The following is a 22,123-nucleotide window of genomic DNA, read 5'->3' as shown; positions in this document are numbered from 1 at the left end:
GCCGAGAGATTTGGGCTTGTTTAGTCTGCAGAAGAGAAGAGTGAGGGGGGATTTGATTGTAACCTTCAACTTCCTGATGGGCAGTTCCAAAGAGGATGGAGAGAGGCTGTTCTCAGTAGTGATGGATGGCAGAACAAGGAGCCAATGGTCTCAAGTTGCAGTGGGGGAAGTCTAGGTTGGATATTAGGAAAAACGATTTCCCTAGAAGGGTGGGGAAGTGCTGGGATGGGTTCCCTAGGGACGGCGTGGAATCTCCATCCCTAGAGATGTTTCAGTCCCAGCTTGACAAAGCCCTGGCTGGGCTGATTGAGTTGGGGCTGGTCCTGCTTTGGGCGGGGGGTTGGACTCGATGACTCCCGAGGTCTCTGCCCCCCCTAGGATTCCATGATTAGATCTACAGGAGAATGTACAGTGGATGGGTTTCCTTGTAATAGATCAGGGACCCAATCAAGCAAGGGGCTGAGCATCGCTCCTGGAGTCCACGGGAGCTCAGCACCAAGCAAGAGACTCTGGGGTCCTTCATGAAGGCCCTGGGGTTGTATTACCCACCACCTCTCAGATGTAGGCCTCAAGGAGATAGTACACACCATTCATGTTAGGGTGCAATGCATGTAGTAATCCCCCAAGAGGGTCTTTTCTGGAGAACTTTGGAGACCCACCCACAGAAAGTAGAAGCACGAGAGCAGCTTTCAAGTACCTAAAAGGGCATTACAAGGAGGAGGGAGAAAAATTCTTCTCCTTGGCCTCTGAGGACAGGACAAGAAGCAATGGGCTTAAATTGCAGCAAGGGAGGCTGAGGTTAAACAGTAGAAAAAACTTCCTACCTATCAGTGTTGTTAAACACTGGAATAAATTGCCCAGGGAGGTTGTGGAATCTCCATCACTGGAGATATGGAAGAGCAGGTTGAACAGACACCTGTCAGGGATGATCTAGACGGTGCTTGGTCCTGCCGTGAGGGCAGGGGGCTGGACTTGATGATTCTCGATGTCTTTTCCAGTTCTAGTGCTCTATGATCCTATGAAAGCAGGACCAAACCCTTGGAAATCTCGCCCCTTTTCAGCATCTGCAGGGGCCGGGAGAAGCCTTTTTGGCGCCCTTGACTATTTTGACTGCTAAATGGGAGGGGCCGCGATTAATCCGTGATTATGTGACTCACCATAATTATGCCTTGTTGAAATTGAATTCATTGGAGCATGAATCACCCTGCCCAAAGTGGAGCCTAATTACTGCAGGGCTGGGACAGCTCATTAGAGTTCCAGGAGAGGTCATTCTGCTGCAGGCAGCCCCGCACGTTGGTGCAAGCAAAGAAGAGAGCCGTGCGACTTTCCAGAGGGGGGAAGGTGGTGCTAAAATGAAATTGTTTCCTTATGATCCCAGCTGATGCACCAGGAAATAAGCAGCCAGCCCGATCTCAGTCGGAATCTCTGGGCTGAAAAGTGGTATTCATGTTTGATTTTCCTTGGACAGCACTGTTTGGCTTTCCACAAAGCAGCTCTCAGTCCTTGCATATTTAATCTCTCCACTCAAAGGCAGACCTCCCACGGATGAGCTGTGTTATTTCTAGGGTTACGCTCACCAGAGTTGCAGCCTGCCTGCCACAAACCTGTCATTTAAATCAGTATGGCCACAGGAGGGAAACAAAGCAAACCTTGCGCGAGGCAGCTTTTCAAGCGGGCGCCTCGTGCGGAAGGCTTTGTCGATGGCTTTTGCAGGACACTGGGATACGGTGCAGCCTCGGACCGTACATCAGAGGCAGAAGGAATGCTTTGCAGGTTGCGGGGAATAAAGCGGGCTAGATGGCTCCGAAACAGAGCGGGGTAAATAACAGGCACCAAATAATGTCGCTCCTGATTCAGCCAAATGCTTAGTTTTAAGCATACGCTTAAATGCTTGGCTGAATTAATACTTGAGGGCTTTGGAGAGCAGTGTTCCCTGTAAGCCGTGCACTTATGCGGCCACTCAGGAGAGATCCACGTACCACCCAGCTGATTAGCAGAGTGCCCACAGCTAAGTTTTTGTTTCTCCTGGTGGTGCACATTCACATGTCTTAGTGCATGTGGAAAAATGTATTCCACACATGGCTGGAAAAAATTAGAGGGACCATTGGGGGAGAGGAAAGATGGCTGGGGTTCTGTGGCTCAGTTTCCCTCCGGATAACGGTCTGGCGCCTTGAATCCCAGAGCTGTTGACTGGATTTATTCATAGGTCTTGGAGAGGTTTTCACCAGACAGATGGTGGTTTCCTCAAAGAAGCTTTGGTTTCAATGTGAATTTCACGGCACATGGGAGTGTCGATATTCAGAGGTCAGAGAATCATGTTTTCCCGGTAACGAGGACACTCCAACATACTTAGGGTTTCTACTGTAAATCATTTTACATCTTCAAAGCACTGCTCAAGCCTCACCTAGTTTTTTCAAAAAGTTTTCTTGGAGTTGGAGACTACGGTATATTTACCAGCTGGCGTGAGAAAGCCGAGATCAGCAGTCCATAGCGATGTCCTGTGCTGAATCATTACTTGACATAATATACTACTATGCATGCTAATGATGAGGGGGCAGACCCAAGATCAGTCCAAGAGAGAGAGATTTTTACCCCCTTACTTACCCATTACAGTTACCAAGAGTTTTCAGGCACTCAGCGACAAGTCTGGTTTCTGAAGTTTTTATGGTTTCCAGAGGAGGGCGAAGGTGGTGTGTGTCATGGGAGGATAGTTGGGGCAGAATAAGAAATTTCTCTTGATAGTTTAGATCCTACAGCAGGGAGAGAGCACCAAAGTGAGGGGGGGCTGCTGGTTCTAATTAATCCTGCAGCTCTATTGGATTTACATGGGTACATCAAGCACCCGCAATACATGTGTCTTGTTTAAACTACTTCCCTGAAAACCAGATGCAGTTTCAAGTTAAAGGCCCTTTCCTCCCATCCATGCCTGCCACAGCCCTGTTCTCTTACCCTGCTGCTCAAGAAAAGGAAAGTGACTTAGGGTGTGTCTACACAGCAGCGTTATTTCGGAATAACGGACGTTATTTTGAAATAACCAAATGTGCGTTCACATCGCAAGCCGTTATTTTGAAATAGCAGCGAGCTGGAGGACTTCTTACTCCAACGCCAGTAACCCTCATTTCACAAGGAGTAAGGGAAGTCGAAGGAAGAGTGTCTGTCCTTCGACTTCCTGCAGTGTAGACAGTGCCAAAAGCCCAATTAAGCTATTTCGATTCGATTGACATAGCTAAAGTAATATAGCTTAGTTCGACTTTTGCCCTGCTATGTAGACGTACCCTTACAGGCCGAGAGAATGAGTTTGCTCTGCAGCCTTCACTGCCAAGCAGCTGGCTTTTAGCTCAAGCAATAGAGGGTCATGTGCTAAGTTCCAGAGGTCCCAGGTTCAATTCCACCTGTTGGCGTTACACGAGACAGGAAGAGAACTTTTTGACAGCGAATTAAAGGAAAGCTACAGCCTAGTTTTGCCCAGCAAAGATCCCCATAGACTCCTAACTGGGATTTTGGAACAAAGGAAGTAGACCCTCCTCTGAACCTTCTGTGACAGCAGTTTCTAATCAGCCCTCCAGGCCAGCTGGGTGCATGCAGTAAAGCTGTGGTATTGATCCTAGGTATATCCACGCTAAGCTCTCAGCAGCCTGACACAGGACACCACCGGGATCTTGTCTGTTCTATATTCAGATGGACACCTGGAGGATAGACACATGGCCGGTTATTTCACATGCCTCTTACCAGCTTATAAATCACTCCCACAATGGAAGCAAATATTAAACATACCAGAGCGGTGCTTTGATCCAACTAGAGGAAAGAAACGTCTCACTTTTGGGTGCCACAAAATAGTATCCCCCGGACTGGAGTGCAGCCAGCTACCATACCGAGTACCTCACTCTGAAAGGAAGTTGTTTAGTTGCCATTAATATTAATCTCTCGTGTAAAGACACACACAATTCCACAGACCACTTCATTTGGCCTCTGGGTTATTCCCCGGCGGTATCCCTAAAAAACTCCACCGCATCCAGGGAACGCACCTGCTCCTCCGAAAAAAATGTTGGTAGAGCAGACGCACTCTTTTGGACATCCACCATTGGCCACTGTCGGCAGACAGGATACTGGGCTAGATGGAGCTTTGGTTTAACCCAGTCTGGCCGTTCTTGTGTTCTTAATGACACGTGTGTGGGAAAAAAGTTTGTGTACAGGAAAGAGTAACTTACAGGGAGTGATATATATATAAGGATTGAAAGTCTGCTGCCTCTATCATGTTGTGTGTCTGTGTGTGACCTCTTTAAATTTCTGAAGGTCCTTTCTATTTGCAGATATGGTGGCCATTTTGTTCTCACCCTTGCTGCCACACAGGAGGGCTGTGTCTACACTGAGCCACTTATTCCGGAAAATCAGCCGTTTTTCTGGAATAAGCTGCGAGCTGTCTACACTGGCCCTTGAATTTCCGGAAAAGCAACGATGCTCTACTGTACAAAATCAGCCGCTATTCCGGAAAAACTATTCTGCTCCCGCTCGGGCATAAGTCTTTATTCCGGAACACTGTCCCAGGAAAAGGGCCAGTGTAGACAGCCCCGTAGTCTTTTCCGGAAAAAAGCCCCGATCGCGAAAATGGCAATCAGGGCTCTTTTCCGGAAAAGCGCGTCTACATTGGCCACAGATGCTTTTCCGGAAAAAGGGCTTTTCCAGAAAACAAACTGCCAATGTAGACGCTCCTTTTCCAGAAAAACTGAATACGGAATAGTATTCCGGTTTAAGCAGTTCCGGAAATTCATGCCAGTGTAGACACAGCCGAGATGTACAAACTGTGCTCTCCTACGGAGACTTTTCCTCTCTTCATTCCTGATATTTTCCTTACTATAAAGAGTCTTTTCAGATTATTTTTTTTTTCTTTCTGTGCATGATGTACCCATAGTCTTTGCCCAAAATGCACAGTGAACTTAAACTAAACGGTTCACCTATTATACTTGCTCAAAGCTCGTGCTGGTATCCCAGAGAGATGGTATTGGCTCGTGTTTTTCATTTTCACACACCTCCGCAATGCTTGGCTCCAGCAGGCTCTGTACACGCTGGAACACATCTAGGGATGTAATAGTGTAGTCAGTTAACCGATACGCCGAGTCTATTCCTGGACCATTAATGCTATAAACTACAGGCATTTCCTTCTCCCTCTTTCCCTGCTGGTAAATTTTTTAGCAGTCTGGGCAGCAGCCTGGCTCAGTCCTGGCTTGCAATGGGTCCAAGACCTACCCCTGCTGCAGCTCTGCATATAAAGTGTATTAGGAGATGGGCGGGCAGGCAGCCCGGCTCAGCCCTGGCTCACGCTGGGTCCGAGACCTATCCCCATTTCAGCTCTGCATTTCAAGTGTATTAAGAGCCTGCCAGAGGCAGCCCGGCTCAGTTCTGGGTCACAACGGGTCTGAGATCTCAGACCCTCCTCCCCCAGACAGGGGCTGCTGCCACCCCACGCTGCTGCCTCTGATACAATGGCTGCCGGCCCCGCCCCCAGGGACTATGGAATAGTCGACTAACCGATAACATTTCATGAGGTTGCTCAACAGTTCAATTAACTGATATTTAACATGCCTAGTCTATTCCTGAACCATTCCTACCCCTTTGCGTACCAAAGAGCTTGGATATTCCATCAGAAAACACCATTTTCAGAGGTTTGCCCATCGTACGAGGTGCTTTCTATAAAACGGTGACAACGTGAACTGATGCTGGATATAAAGCAGGAGAGAGCCGCTGAGGATGGGTTGGCAAAGAAATGAGTGATCAGATTATGCAGGTGTGTGCGGTCAATACACAAGGAACCTAACCTGTGGGACTGGACATAGCTGGACTCCCTGCACTGGGCGGTGTGAAGAAAGTGTACCCGGGGGACAGGGAAGATGCAAAATTCGGTGGGCCCTTATGCCTAGACCATTACTGCAATACAATCAACGCAGATGGAACATAGTCACGAGGCTTCAGCCAGGGTTCTACGTCCAATCAGTCATCCTTGATCGGCAGATGATGCCACTCTTTCCAGGCAAAGCCTGCGTTGATCGGCAGAGGATGTTTCAACCGTACGGATCCCACCAGCTGTAAGTCAGTGGCTGTGAATCATCTCGAACACCGCCAGCCACATCCTGCTTCGGTTACTGCCGCCTGATTCATGCTCACAAGAGCAGTCGCTTGCAGATGAAAAATGAGCTCCCTCGGCCAGCCTCCGAACACTTCCGAAGAAGAGGCTGTAGCCCGGGGCGCCTGACGTGGTGTGTGTCGCTGTGTACGCAAGCAGCGGGCAAGGCGGCTGGGGGGCAAGAGACGTGTGACCTTATATTTGTGGTTTCAAAAATATGTTGCAATTGAGTAGAGGAACATAACGCCGTGATTCCCCAGCCTTTGTATTCACGTCATTCCCAGCAGAGGCGTGGACTCGTTTCCACGGAGACTGCCTTCCTGGTTGGCTGTGCTGGAGCCCATGTGGCCTGGGCCAGGACCCTGATTGGTATGCCAGGGTGACCAATCACAGGCCCTGAAGAGCCTACATAGGGTTTGCCCATGGGTGCTGAGTAGGAGACACCAAATGTCCACCAGAGGAGACTGGAGGATGCTCTCCATGGCCGCAGGAGAGGTGGCCATTTTGAACCCCCACCCCGTCAGATCCCAGCGCTCCCGGCTCCACAGCAGAGAGTCAGCGCCCCAAGGCACTGCAGGAACCAGACAAAACTACCAGAGCGCAGGGCTCCTGACACATGGGGAACTCGGGGCTCCCACCGAGGACTCAGCCCGGCTCAGGTTATCAGCAGTGTAGCCCCTTGATGCGGGCAGCCGGGGCTCAATCTTTTTAGTAGGATCGTAGGGCTTGGGGTACATTCAGGCCCACCGGTAGGGGGCAAAGGGGGCAGTTCCCCCCCGTCTGGTGCTCCAAAAGGCTCCGGGCCCTTTCAATTGCTGCCAGACCACCACACAGCGCATTCTGGGCGGCTGTGAGAGCTGCTTGGGGGCGGGGGAGGGGGGTCACAGCAGAGAGTACTCTACTAGCACAGAGAGCTGACTGCCTGAGGTTCCCCCCCCCTTTTGCCCAAGGCCCCGCCCCCTTCCTGGAGTGGGCAGTTGGCCCCTCCCCACGCTTTGCCCACGGGCCAGGTGAGCCTGTCGGTCCCGCTGCGTACCTGCCTCTGTGTTAAAGACGGCCAGGTCAAAGCAAGGTGCCTTGCACTTGGAGAAGAAAGCTGTGGGTTTGAGATGGTCCTTAGCTCCTGAAGGAAGTCGTCCACCATCTGGGACAGGCCACTGGAAAAGTCCTGCCTCCTGCATGGACAGACTTTGCCGTCTGATGGAGTCCCGCTGAACCAAAGGCGCAAAGGTGCCAACCACAGGCTCCCCTGGTACCATTGGACCTCAGAGATCCAATGCACATCGGACTCAGTGTGCTATAGGGGAGGCGCACAGAGAGAGATTGTGAGGGGCTCCAGTTGCGAAGGAGACCTGCGGCAGCATCCCGTACAGCTTGGAATTCCCCACGTTCTGGAGGCTTCCTGCCCGGCTAGGTCGCACTGCCGCAGAGCATCCGAGACCAGACAAAGGCGGGACTAGCTGAGGCCAGGTCATCCTCCCCAGGATGAGACTTCTGCCAGGCTCCTGCGTCAACTGCCCTAGCAGCTAACGTGCTGAATATCTGGGGCCGGGAGTGTCTTTTGGTTCGGGGTTTGAGCGTCTCACAACACAATGGGGTCATGATCCATGACCCAATTACAAATAAATAATAACAGCAAGTAATGATGGGTGGCACCGTCCACCATTTCCCTGGTCCATCAGAGATGACATGGGGGGGGGGGTGCTCAGCATTAGGTACCATCAGGTCCAGCATCTTTCAGCTAGGAGGTTAGTGCCACTTGGGCTGGAGGTGGGGGGTTCTTATCCCAGTCATACAGCAATTCCCCCCACTGCGATAGGGGCAGTCCACACACACGCTGCCTGCCCCAGAGAGATTCCAACTAAGTAATCAGATGACACAGTGGCTGTGAACTCCTGCTGACAGTGATCCAAAAAAAGCCCACAAGTGTATATTTTGCTGGATGTCTGACATCCATAATGAATGCCCCATCTCAGACAGGAACCAGGCCTATATCCTTAGGTGTTGCTGTCTCCGCACAAATTGTATCATTAGGGAAAGAAAAGACAAGCAACTCCACTCCCCAAAATATCTCTCGAACGCGACGGAAGGAGAGGCATCACCTGGGTAGCACATACCCATGCTAAGGGAGAAAAATTGTTCTCCTTGGCCTCTGAGGATCAGACAAGAAGCAATGGGCTTAAACTGCAGCAAGGGAGGTTTAGGTTGGACATTAGGAAAAACTTCCTTCCTGTCAGGGTGGTGAAACACTGGAATAAGTTGCCCAGGGAGGTTGTGGAATCTCCATCTCTGGAGATATTTAAGAGCGGGTTAGACAGACACCTGTCAGGGATGATCTAGACGGTGCTTGGTCCTGCCGTGAGGGCAGGGACTGGACTCGATGACCTCGCGAGGTCCCTTCCAGTTCTAGTGTTCTAGGATTCTAAACCCAGATTACGTGCCATTCAGGTTTGATACTAGCAGCTCAAAGGAGCTTCCCTTTCCAAAGCCACCACCTTTCCAGGAGAGGAGAAAGCCAGGAGGGAGGTGATGGTGGAAAGGGTGTTCTCTTTGCAGATTGGGCTACCAAAGAACTTTCCACCCCAATTGTGGTTTCATGCTCAGCGCCTTGGGATTAAGCAATGCACGAAGGTCTGTCCATCTGTGAGTTGGGATCCATGCTATGAGGTGCACAATACAAGTTTGCTCCTGCATCTGTAGGAATTGGCTGAAGACAGACACTCCTTAGGTGGGGAATGTCATAGTGGATCAGACCAGCGGTCCATATATCCCACTGGCATTGGCTAGTACCAGTTGCTTCAAAGAAAGGTGCCAGAAACCCCATAAACAGCCATGTGGAAAATCCCAGAGACCTCCCCTAGTTTTCCTCCTGACCCACAATAGTTAGCTTTTGCCTCTGGAGAGTTTGTAGCCTTTCCAGAATCCTTGGGCTTTGGTGTCGGTGCCTAATAGTCAGTGCTGTAATGCTGAATGTTCTTCTTATCCATATCCATACCCTCTTGAATGGTGCTCAGCGGTGGGCCTTGACGATATCTTGTGGCAATGAGTTCCACAGGTAAATCGTGAGTGTATTTTTGGAAAAAGTGTCCTAGGGCAGGACTAGATATCCTTTTATGTATAACCTAAGAGAACAACCATAATGATGCTTTGCTTTTCTATAGAACATGTCGAAATGCCACGGGAAAGGAGGGTTCCCAGTAGTGGAATTCCCACAGTGGCTGCTTTGGGGGTAGATGGTTCCCATCTCCCAGCACCAGCGGGGAGGGCATTGCTCTTGATTCTCTCCTTGGTTCAGCTGTTGAGTCTGTTGGTGCAAGCCACACATGTTGCTGCTGGCGAAGTCCAGGGTCACCCTGGCATGTCAGTTTTGCCTCTCCATCCTCAGATGTCCTCAGAGCTAGACAGTATCCCGGAGACAGTGTCTGGAAGGAGCCTCAGCCCCCAATCCAGCGGGATGATAGGGACAGAGGCCACATGCCAGAGGATGCTGTGAAGACCAGGACTTTAACAGGGTGTAAAAAGGACTGGATACATTCATGGAGGTTAGGTCCATCAGTGGCTATTAGCCAGGATGGGTAGAAATGGTGTCCCTAGTCTTGGTCTGTAGATGGATGACAGGAGAAGGGCACCTGGCATTGGCCACTGTTGGAAGACAGGACACTGGGTTAGATGGACCTTTGGTCTGACCCCGTGTGGCTGTTCTGATGTCATGTTCACACAACTCTTGCATTGCATAGTCTACAGTGGAGGAAATGAGCAAAAGTCTCGGAATGCCTCCGCCTACAAAAGACATGGCCCCCATCATTGGTGTGGGATGAGCTTCCATGCAGACTAAGAACCTACTGATTGATGCTGGAGGTCTAGTCTCTTTCTCCTCCCTTCGAACAATACAAGACGTTCTCTCTCCATGCTGGGATGTCTGGCTGGTCCCTTCCAGCGGCTCCCAGGTGCCCGGAACAGGGGTTCCAAAGCAACATGCATTTAATGAGCCGTTCTGCAAGCTACCTAATGCCGTTGCTCTAATTGAGCGCAGCTGCGAGTCTCTAGGGTTGAACACCTGCAGAGCTCAGCACGACGCTGAGCGGCCTGGTGCATTTGGACCAAAGGGCTTTGTCCCCGGAGGGCTGAGTTATTCCGGTTCCTGATCTGTATAAATCCTCTGTATAAATCTATGGTACGCCCACATCTTGTCTACTGCGTGCAGATGTGGTTGCCTCATCTCAAAAAATAGATCTTGGCCTTGGAAAAAGTTCAGAAAAGGGCAACAAAAATGATTAAGCTTGGAAGGGGTCCCATATGAAGAGAGATTAATAAGACTGGGACTTTTCATCTTAGAAAAGAGGAGACTAAGGGGGGATATGATGGAGGATAGGATAGAGGAATATAAAATCATGACAGGTATAGAAAAAGTGAATGAGGAAAAGTTGTTTACTTGTTCCCATAACATAAGAACGAGGGTTTGCCAAATGAAATGCATAGGCAGCAGGCTTAAAACAAACCAAAGGAAGTTTTTCTTCATGCAGCGCACAGTCAACCTGTGGAACTCCTCGCCAGGGGATGTTGTGAAGAGCAGAACTTTAACAGCGTTCAAAAAGAGCTAGATAAATTCATGAGGATTAGGTCCATCAATGGCTGTTAGCCCGGATGGGCAGGGATACTGTCCCCTAGCCTCTCTTTGTCAGAGGCTGGGAATGGATGACAGAGGACAGATCACAGGGTGATTTCCTGTTCTGTTCACTCCCTCCGGGATGCCTAGCACTCATCACTGTCGGCAGACAGGACACTGGGCAAGATGGACCTTTGGTCTGACCCAGTCTGGCTGTTCTTATGTTCTGATCCTCACAAGAAGCTGGAATCCAAAACTGGAAAGATACAGGGGGGAAGTGGAATGACTCCGCTATGCAGAGATATAGACGAACACGCACACACCTATGCACACAAGTACACAGGCTCAGCGTGCAATTGTGCACACACGTGTGGGAACAGATTCACCTCACAACTCCACTGGAGGAGGGGTCTCAGGCAATGGAAAACCCATTAGGGACGGTGCCTGCCACATGCATCCCCCATGTGGCCCCGACCCCCAGGTGAGCAGCACTGGTTGGAAAGGAAGTGTTATGGGGGCAAATAGGACAGTGGCTGGTGTCAGACATTAATTTCCAGAGTTTCTGATCATCTAGTAGACACCCTAGGGCAGAGGTGGGCAAAAGCCGGCCCACGGGCCGAATCTGGCCCACCACACCTGTCTCTTTGGCACACTTCGCTGATTAGCTGCAGACTTACAGCCGGCAATGTGTTCAGCTGCCTCTCCCCCCACCTTGCTCCGTCCTGCAGCCGAGTCGCTCCCAGGATTCTCCTGCGAGCTGTGCAGAGGGGAGGCTGGAGGGGAGCGCTGAACTAAGGGTGTCCCCCTGCCCCTGTGCCCCATCTCTGGAGAGCAGGGGTCGGGGAGAAGGAGACACAGCAGAGCTGCTCCAATCTAAAGCATGAATGGTAAGTGACTCAGAGGAGTGCCTGTCTTAAGAGGCAATTGAGTGTGTGTGAGATCTCAACACACACACACACACACACACACACACACACACACACACACACACTGCCCCCCATGTCCCATCTCTGCAGAGTGGGGGAGGGAGAGACCGGAGCAGGACAGCTCCCTGTCGCTGTCACACACTCCACTCAGTCCCACACACACGGTCGCACACACTCTTCCGGCCTCTGTGCCACACACACACAATGGCTGTGTCTAGACTGGCCACTTATTCCGGAAAAGCAGCCGCTTTTCCGGAAAAACTTGCCAGCTGTCTACACTGGCCGCTTGAATTTCCGCAAAAGCACTGACGATCTCATGTAAGATTGTCAGTGCTTTTGCGGAAATACTATGCTGCTCCCATTCGGGCAAAAGTCTTTTTCCGAAAAACTTTTGCGCAAAAGGGCCAGTGTAGACAGCTGAGATTTGTTTTCCGCAAAAAAGCCCCGATTGAGAAAATGGCGATCGGGGCTTTTTTGTGGAAAAGCGCGTCTAGATTGGCCATGGACGCTTTTCCTCAAAAAGTGCTTTTGCGGAAAAGCGTCCTGCCAATCTAGACGCGCTTTTCCGAAAATCCTTTTAACAGAAAACTTTTCCATTAAAAGCATTTCCAGAAAATCATGCCAGTGTAGACGTAGCCAATCTGTGTCACAGAGTCTGTCTCCCACACACAGAATAGTGATAGAGATGCAGCCGTGTTAGCAGGGCTGGATTATCCAATAAGCAGACTAAACATGTGCTTAGGGCACCAGCAAAGCAGGGGCACCAAAAAAAAGAGATTTTTTTAAAAAAATTTGATATTTCAAAAAAAGCATTGAAACGGTCATCGTGGGAAAAGTCAGAACTCCGCAGAACACACTTTTTCTCAGCTGAAAAGAATATAAAACCCTCAGAGAACAACAATGTGTCAGGACAGACTCGATTCACTTTCCCTATTGTGTATGGAAGCGGATGTGCTTCGTCAAGTCAGCTTCGATGAACGTATCCGGAATTTTGCAATCAGAAAATCTAGAAACAAGCTATTTTAATTTCAGAAGACATGTCAGTTTTGTGTCATTTCGAAAAATACAATTTTATTTTACGGTATAGTATTGTTTTTATTTTGAATTACATTTGGGGGGCACCATCATCTTTTCAGTGCTTAGGGCCTCTAAAAGTCTTAATCCGGCCCTGCATGTTAGTCTGGTATAGCTGAAACAAAATACAGGACAATGCAGCACTGTAAAGACTAACACGATGGTTTATTAGGTGATGAGCTTTCGTGGGCCAGACCCACTTCCTCAGATCAATATGTGAAAGAAAATCAGCTGATCTGAGGAAGTGGGTCTGGCCCACAAAAGCTCATCACCTAATAAACCATCGTGTTAGTCTTTAAAGTGCTACATAGTCCTGTTTTTTGTTTCTTCCACACACAGAGCATCTCTCTTTCACTCTCACACTCTCTTTGGGTACATCTACACCGCGGTGCTATTTCCGGATACTTCTGGTATCCCGAAATAGCCATTCCACATCTTTTAAGCAAGCCCGTTATTTTGAAATATAACGGGCACACTATTCCAACGTCCCTGTGAATCTCGTACCACGAGGAGTAAGGGACATTTTAGAATAGCGGTTTATTTCGACATATGGCAGTTTTCATTTCTAGTCTTGGAGTCTATCATCTTCCCTCCAGGGTGGATTCTATGGACCAAGTTCTTTCAAAGCTCTACCAGTGCTGATAAGAATATAAGAATCACCGTATTGGGATAGACCGTTGGTCTATCTAGGGGTACGTCTAGACTACATGCCTCTGTCAGCAGAGGCATGTAGATTTGTTTGTTCAGCAAAGGCAAATGAAGCCGCGATTTAAATGATCGCGGCTTCATTTACATTTACATGGCTGCCGCGCTGAGCCGACAAACAGCTGATCAGCTGTTTGTCGGCTCACAGGGGGAACGTCCAGACTTGCGTGCGAGCCTGGACGTTCCCCCTGTCGACATCAAAGCCCTTTGTTGGCAGCCCCGGTAAACCTCATTCCACGAGGAATAACGGGGCTGCCGACAAAGGGCTTTGATGTCGACAGGGGGAACGTCAAGACTAGCGCGCGAGCCGACAAACAGCTGATCAGCTGTTTGTCGGCTCAGCGCAGCAGCCATGTAAATGTAAATGAAGCCGCGATCATTTAAATCGCGGCTTCATTTGCCTTTGCCTATCTGTCTAATCTACGTGCCTCTGCCGACAGAGGCATGTAGTCTAGACACAGCCTAGCTCCCTCTCCTATCCCAAACAATATTGGAGCTGTGGGGGGAAACAAGGGGTATAGGATAGGGTAATTATGGAGGTATCCATCCATGTCTTCCACTCCTGGCTTCTGGCAGTCAGAGATTTAGGATCACCTCAAGCATGAATTGGAATCCCTGCCCATCTAGGCTGATAGCCAGCGATGGGTTTCTCCTTCAGGAACTTACCTAACGTTATTTGAAACTTTTGGCCATCACAACATCCCACGGCAATTAGTTCCACTGGTTGACTGCACCTTGAGAAAAAGTAGTTCCTGTTTTCATCACTGAGTAGTATTTTCTAGTAACTTTTCTTTACTACAAAACCATCACAATGTATCTTTAAAGAAGGAAACAGTTGAGACAACTGGGAATTTAACCATGCCACTTTCTTCAGTGGAGGAATCGCCGCCAGGAACCAAAACAAAGGAGATTGAAGGACCAAGAGGAAGCATCAGAAGAGAGAACCAAGGATACACCAACATCTCTATGGATACGATCTTGGAATATGAGGTGCTCCGCCATTTTGAAGGCTGCTGTGGGGTCAGAAAAGGTAGAAAGTCTCTGTTGGCAGAAAGGGAGTGGATATCAATGACTTGGAAGAGCATGGCTTCCAAACATGACCAGGAGATTATTTCACTAGGGAAATTATTTCACTAGGGCCGTGTCCAGACTCAGGGGTTTTTTCGGGAAAAGTAGCCTTTTCCCGAAAAAACTTCCCCTGCGTCCAGACTCAAGCCGCGTTCTTTTGAAATTATTTTGAAAGAACGCGGCTTTTCTTTCGATGGCGGTAAACCTCATTTCACGAGGAAGAACGCCTTCTTTCGAAAGCTCCTCTTTCGAAAGAAGGCGTTCTTCAATGTAAAGAGGCCGTCTTCGAAAGAGAGCATCCAGACTCGCTGGGTGCTCTCTTTCGAAAAAGCGGATTTCTCTTTCGTAAGATCCGCCTGCAGTCTAGACGCGATCTTTCGAAAGAGGCTCTTTCGAAAGATGCTTTCGAAAGAGCCTCTTTCGAAAGAAGCCTGCAGTCTAGACATAGCCTAGGAGAGTGGTGAAGCACTGGAATGGGTTCCCTAGGGAAGTAGTGGAGTCTCCATCCCTAGAGGTGTTTAAGTCTCGGCTTGACAAAGCCCTGGCTGGGTTGATTGAGTTGGGATTGGTCCTGCCTAGAGCAGGGGGCTGGACTTGACGACCTTCTGAGGTCTCTTCCCGCTCTATGGTTCTATGGAAAGGAACTCAGATTGAAAATAGTCTAAGGTGGTCAGAGAGGTGAGAGACGGTGCTTTCTCAAGTATCGTCTTATAAAACAAAGGTTATAGGTGGGCCAGTGATTCTGTGTGTAGATCAGCATAGGCTTGGTCTAGTGGTCTCCCTAGACCTGGTTGGGAATTTTCCAGTGGAAAAACCCAATCTCTTTTTTTTCAGGAAATTTTCTCAGGATCAAGAACTAGAATTCCAAATGAGTAACCCCACTTTCCCAGTAGGTGGTAACTTGATAGTCCAGACGTTTACCTGAGATGGAAGGGATTCGGGTTCAAGCCCATATTCAGCCGGATTTGGATCCATCATCTCATCTCAAAAAATATATCATGATAGTCCAGACATTTACCTGAGATGGACTTGAGCCTGAATTTCCCACTTCTCAGCAGTGTGCCCTCACTGTTCTTCCTTGGGTTCCTCTTTTCTTTCCATAGGTCTGACTTTCAGCCTGATGCAGAACGGATGAAACGCTTTGACATCTCAAAACCTTTCAGTGGTTGAGAAAACCATTTTCCATCCTGCTCTAGCTAACATTGTGAAACCGGGAACCAGAGGTTAGATGCCTAATCTAGGAGCCATTTCTCCATAAACTGCTTATCTGGAAATATAATCCTTTTCTGGCCCAGAGTCAGAGATTTTACAAATAAATATGGTTCCCCAAATACACCTGGTTCTCATGGCACCACATCATCCGGTTTTATAGCAGCTGGGTCTCAACCATTTCCAAATTAGACTCCAAAGTCAATGTTAGTTTAAGAGAGAGAAAAAAACAAAAGTTTATTTTTAGCCTTTGGGAAAAAAAATCTAGCTTTTTCAGAGTATAAATCAAACGCTTATTTTGGAAAACAAGTCTTCTGCTACAGCTTGGTTCAAAAGGACATGCAAAAAATATCCTGGTATGTTTTATCTTTAAATAGCTAACACATTTTAATTGGTCACCTAGCGGGGCTGCATATCCTCTCCACTGGAGTTGAAGTGATGTTGAGGAAGAGTGGATTTCTAAGGCTTGCATATAATTTGCAATTTATTAGCCACAAGGGGGTCAATGCAAAGAATCTTGGTTCATTTGAGATACAGCCCAGCTTTATTGGTAGGAATCCATAAACCATTCAGGTGAATGACTCTGAAAAAGCTGTTTCATAGTAGCTGATTGTTTTGTGGAGCCAGGGACAAAGTGGACCAGGACTGCGGGAAAGGAGGAAGGGGTTTGATGGCCAAGGAAGTACAGCCTAGCTTGTTTCCTTTTCATGTGCAGTTGCTCCCCTAAATGGAGATTCCACCCTGTCATGATTATGAGGGTTAGCCAGCAGCCTGGGGATTAAGGGGTTAACTACACCTAGCCAGGTGGAGTGACCAGTAGGAATGTAGGTGGGACTTTCAAACTGGGACAAAGGAATTTGGGTTTTTTCTTTTCTCCCTTTTGTCTCTCTGGGGGTACGTCTACACTATAACGTTAATTCGAACTAACTTAGTTCGAATTAGTTAATTCGAACTAAGCTAATTCGAACTAACGGATCCAGACAAAAAACTAGTTCGAATTAGCATTTTGCTAATTCGAACTAGCATGTCCACACAGAGTGGACCCTGAAGCGGGCTTAAGGATGGCCGGAAGCAGTGCCGGCAGGGCATCAGAGGAGGACTTAGAGTGTGGAGATGCTGTCTCAGGCTAGCTGAGGGTTGTGCTAAAAGGGTCCTGACCCCCACCCCGGAGAGACAGTTCTCAGGGGTGCCCCGCTTGCAAAGCAGTCCTGGCTTGGAGTGCCCGGAGTACCCACACTGGGCACATCACAGCACTCGGCCATCAGCCCGGCTGCACTTGCCGCAGGCTGCCATCTGGGGAGAGGGGGCAATTGGGGGCCTGCAGGAGAGCTTCCACCCCCAGAAGCCTGCAGAGCCAGCCCAGTCCTCCCCATCGGGAGCTCGTGCCCCATTCCTCCCTCACCTCCTTCCACTTACCCTTTCCTAGCCCCTCTTCTTGATGTACAAAATAAAAATAACGTGTCTTCTAAAATGGAATCTGTCTTTATTGAACAAAACTGGGGGAGACTGGGAAAAGGAGGTGGGAGAGGGGAAGAGAGAGGCTGGGAGAGGGGAGGGCAACTACAATGATCAGGAGTTGGGAACAGTTCCCATATGAAGAGAGGCTAAAGAGACTGGGACTTTTCAGCTTAGAAAAGAGGAGACGGAGGAGGGACAGGATAGAGGTCTCTAAAAGCAGGAGTTGGGTGGAGACGGTGCATACAGAAAAGTTCTTCATTAGTTCCCATAAAGAAGGACTAGAGGACACCAAAGGAAAGGACTGGGTAGCAGGCTTCAAACTAGTAACAGAAAGTTGTTCTTCACAAAGCAAAGAGTCAACCTGTGGAACTCCTTGCTGCAGGAGGCTGTGAAGGCTAGAACTAGAACAGAGTTTAAAGGGAAGTGAGATCAAGTCATGGAGGTTGGGTCCATGGAGTGGTATTAGCCAGGGGGTAGGAGTGGTGTCCCTGCCCAAGGTTTGTGGAAGGCTGGAGAGGGATGGCACGAGACAAATGGCTTGGTCACTGTCTTCGGTCCATCCCCTCCAGGGTCCCTAGGGTTGGCCGCTGTCGGCAGACAGGCTACTGGGCTAGATGGACCTTTGGTCTGACCCAGGACGGCTATTGTAAGCTCAGGGCTCAGGGTCGGGGGTCTCAGTGGATCCCCTTGATTCTCTTGCACACCTGCTCGTGGGTGGCCAGGCTGGCAGCTCTCCTGCCCAAGCCGGCCACTTTCCTGTGCCTAGTGCGGAGATTGTGGACGAGGTCCACGATGTCCGCACTAGCCCAGGTGGGTGCCCGCCTCTTGCGGTCCCGGGCAAGCTCCCGGGAGCCGCCAGCCTGGTCCCGGGAAGAAGCGGAGGGCGGGGGGGGGGCATCGGATGGGTGGCTCGATCCGTGCCAGGTGCAGGGTCTGCTAGCTGGGTGCTGGCAGGCTTGCACCTGGCACGGGCACCGTAGCCAGCCCGTGCCCCTTTAAGAGGTCCGGGGCTGGGAGGGGAGCAGAAGAGTTTCCCTGGTGTTGGCCAGAGTGGCCACCAGGGAAACCTGGGGAGGGCTAGCCTCCCACTAGTTCGAATTAAGGGGCTACACAGCCCTTAATTCGAACTAGCTAGTTCAAACTAGGCTTAATCCTCGTAAAATGAGGTTTACCTAGTTCGAACTAAGCGCTCCGTTAGTTCGAATTAAATTCGAACTAACGGAGCGCTAGTGTAGCGCCTATGAAAGTTAGTTCGAACTAACGTCCATTAGTTTGAACTAACTTTGTAGTGTAGACATACCCTGGGGGAGTTCTCTGCAGCTACAGAGAGGGACAAGCATGTCTCTCTTTCTCTCCAAGACACCATTCCTCATTTTCTGTAAGTAGGGTAAAGTTTAGGTAGTTTCGTTAGGTTTTATTGTTTTATGGATTGGGTATGGGATCTGAGATCTGGCACTGTTTAAAAGATGTTTTGGCTTTTCTTTGTAACTAAGTTCTAGGCCCATGGAGTTTCTCCATGAGTATATTTTGTTAGCTTCCTATCTAGTCATTGGCTACGTCTACACTGGCCCCTTTTCCGGAAGGGGCATGTTAATTTCACCTATCGTAGTAGGGAAATCCGCGGGGGATTTAAATATCCCCCGCGGCATTTAAATAAAAATGTCCGCCGCTTTTTTCCGGCTTTTAAAAAAGCCGGAAAAGAGCGTCTACACTGGCCCCGATCCTCCGGAAAAAGCGCCCTTTTCCGGAGGCTCTTATTCCTACTTCAAAGGGCGCTTTTTCCGGAGGATCGGGGCCAGTGTAGACGCTCTTTTCCGGCTTTTTTAAAAGCCGGAAAAAAGCGGCGGACATTTTTATTTAAATGCCGCGGGGGATATTTAAATCCCCGCGGATTTCCCTACTACGATAGGTGAAATTAACATGCCCCTTCCGGAAAAGGGGCCAGTGTAGACGAGCCCATTATGTTTGCAACAGGAATATTGTGGTAATAATAAAAGTACTTTCTTTTCTTTTTATTAACCTGGCATTGGTTACTTGTGTGCCTTGATTTTTATTTTAGGGGTGAGATTTCCCAAATGATCTTTCCCCTGATTTCTTTAGCAACATTTGGGTGGTGGCAGCGGAAGTTTTATTCCCAAGATCTAGGTTTTTAAGATTTTGGGGGAAGTTTTATACCAAAGCCTGGTAGAGAAGGCTTTGGGGTACACTTGCTGGCCCCCACTTCTGCATTTATCATGCCAGAGTGGGGAAGGAGCCATGACACACCCCTCCCTAGGGAACCCATCCCAGTGCTTCCCCACCCTCCTAAGGAAATAGTTTTTCCTTACCCTTACTCGGCCTGCTTCATGAATTCAGCAAATGACTCCATTTGAGACTCAGACTGTGGCTTGAAGGGCAGATCTTAGAAACCTGGCTTTTGCATCTGCACATTTGTATGTGCAAATTAGTGTGCAAACCACACAAATGACGCTTCTCTAGGCTAACACAGTTTGCATGTGTATGGCCTGTTTTTGTTTGTCTGTGGTGTATCTACAAGGCTTATGGCCTTGGGAATAAGCACCTGCAATTATCTTGGGAACACCCAAGCAATAGTGCTAAAAAAAGTGCGTGCAAATGTTTGTGCGCATGCACGAATAGAGGCCAGTTAGAGACTCCTTTGGCAAGTCTCATTTTGGACAGACAAATGCAACATAAAAAGAAAATTGGACTCCTGGCATTAATTATAATGTATATAAGGTACTTTTTTAAAGATCATTAGCTGTAAGTAGCGGACTGCTACTGTAATGCCCGTATCACACAATTGAAATGCAATAGAATCATAGGAAGCTACAAGTATGACTGTCCAATGATGCTGAATAAGAGTGGGAGGAGAGGGAATGTATGGAGAAGTAGAGGTTTAAAAGCTGCGGGCACCACCTTTCAATTAGCCAAAGAACAGTTAAACCATATTTAGGAGTGAGCGGGGCTGTGTGTGGTTTTGATTGTCAAGAACTTTGTCAGCCAGGTTTGGGTTATGCACTTTCTCCACGGCTGTCATCTTGGCGCCACTTGTGAAAGTTCCTTTGCTTGAGACAACTTTCTGTTCTCAAGGCCACCGAGAAATGTATTTTATTTGTTTCGGTCAAAAATGTTGGTGGAATTTTGTGTTTTGTCAAAAAATTGAGAACCTGAAAACTGGCTTTTTTTTTCTTCCGTTTTTTGCAACCAAATCCTGAAAAGGGTTCAGGTTTTGTTTTTTTGATCAAGATGCAACAAATATTGATGAATGCAGAAAACGTCTCTCAAAACCTACTTTGCCCAAAAAGTTTTTCATAGAATCATAGAACTGGAAGGGACCTCATGAGGTCATCAAGTCCAGTCCCCTGCCCTCACGGCAGGACCAAGCACCATCTAGACCATCCCTGACAGGTGTTTGTCTAACCTGCTCTTCAATATCTCCAGGGATGGAGATTCCACAAACTCCCTGGGCAATTTACAGTAAAACTCCAATAGTCCGGCACTCCTGATAGTCCAGCATCAAAATGGCAAGAGCCTAGTGAGTGAGCTTCGGCAAAAAATGAGTCACAAGGTAACAGCGGCAGCAGCTGAACTGAGCAAAAAGGGTAAAAAAGGCTTAAACAAACTAAAACATTACAGTATACTGTATACAGTATGTACAATAAAAAGGGTTAAGAACACTTTATATATAGTATATAATGTATACAGTGTATATATAACCAGTTTATAGTACCTCCTGATAGTCCGGCATATCTGATAATCTGGCACCACCTAGGTCCCATAGGTTCTGGATTATCAGAAGTCTACTGTATTCCAGTGCTTCACCACCCTGACAGGAAGGAAGTTTTTCCTAATGTCCAACCTAAACCTCCCTTGCTGCAGTTTATGCAATTTGTTGTTGCTATGTTTTAGGAGGTTGGTTTGTGTTGTTTTAGGGGTTTGTTGGGGTGGGGCTTAGAGCTGGTAAAAAAGATGTTCGACAGCAAATTTCCACCTAGTTTCCAATTTCAACATTGACTTAACTTTGCTCCCTCTGCCTTCATCGGGAACAGAGTTAGAGCCACATGGAGCGCTTTTGAAAATGCTTTCCTAAAATCGAAGAAAGCCAAGATGCTGCGGTGAAAGAACCTCTCGTGGGACAAGGAGTGATGTGCAAAATAACTTAGCATAACAGATCTTTAATCTTTCTTTTCTATGACCCATCCATCAGAGCCCTGATCTGCTGCACAGGTGTGCAGACTGTGTTCTGGCATCAGAAGAACCCAAGAAAAATAGGAAGCTACAGCGAAAGGAAAACAGCTCAGAGTAATTCCACGCAGTTGCTATTTCATCCTGCTCTTGAACTGTCTCTGTTTTGTTACGTGGATATAGGAGAACACCAGGACTAGAAAATAAGCGATGGTCCCCACTGCAAACATTGTAAAACAAGCTAGCCGGGATATCCTGGAGAGATTAAGAAGGCTGAGCGGCTAATAAATTAATGTGACGTTCAAAGAAAATGTGCAACCAATGGTATCCTTTCTTCTGTTTTTTTTTTCTTTCAATCTATCTGCTGGGATTTCCAGCTGTGCTTTGTTCAAACAACCATATGCAGCAATGCAGAGAGGGTAGGGGGAAAGTTGAAGACCACCATGGAATCCACCCTACGAGACGTTTTTATTGTGAATTACAGTCCAACTGTCTAGTCTTCAAGGCTGCATGCAAGGAAAGCTGCTTTCAAACACTAGTTTTCCTTAAATACCTGTGGTGCTACTGGGCCCCTCTCCAGTTCGTCGAAACTGAAGATCACACATTGCTTTCAGCATTACAACACGCCAAGGTGTCAGTGGAAAGACCCCAATTTTGCAGGCAGAAACCATTGTGCCTCAGTTTCTCTGCCTTCCCAAACTTCCAGCTGTCAAATCAATGGCTCAGTTGGGATTAGAACTTTCGGCTGCACAATTCACTGCTGCCATCACGGGA

This window comes from Pelodiscus sinensis, chromosome 7 (genome assembly GCF_052426305.1).
Source record: "Pelodiscus sinensis isolate ZL-2025 chromosome 7, ASM5242630v1, whole genome shotgun sequence".
Lineage (NCBI taxonomy): Eukaryota > Metazoa > Chordata > Testudines > Trionychidae > Pelodiscus > Pelodiscus sinensis.
The sequence above is the reverse complement of the archived record's forward strand: the minus strand, read 5'-3'. Positions refer to the sequence as shown.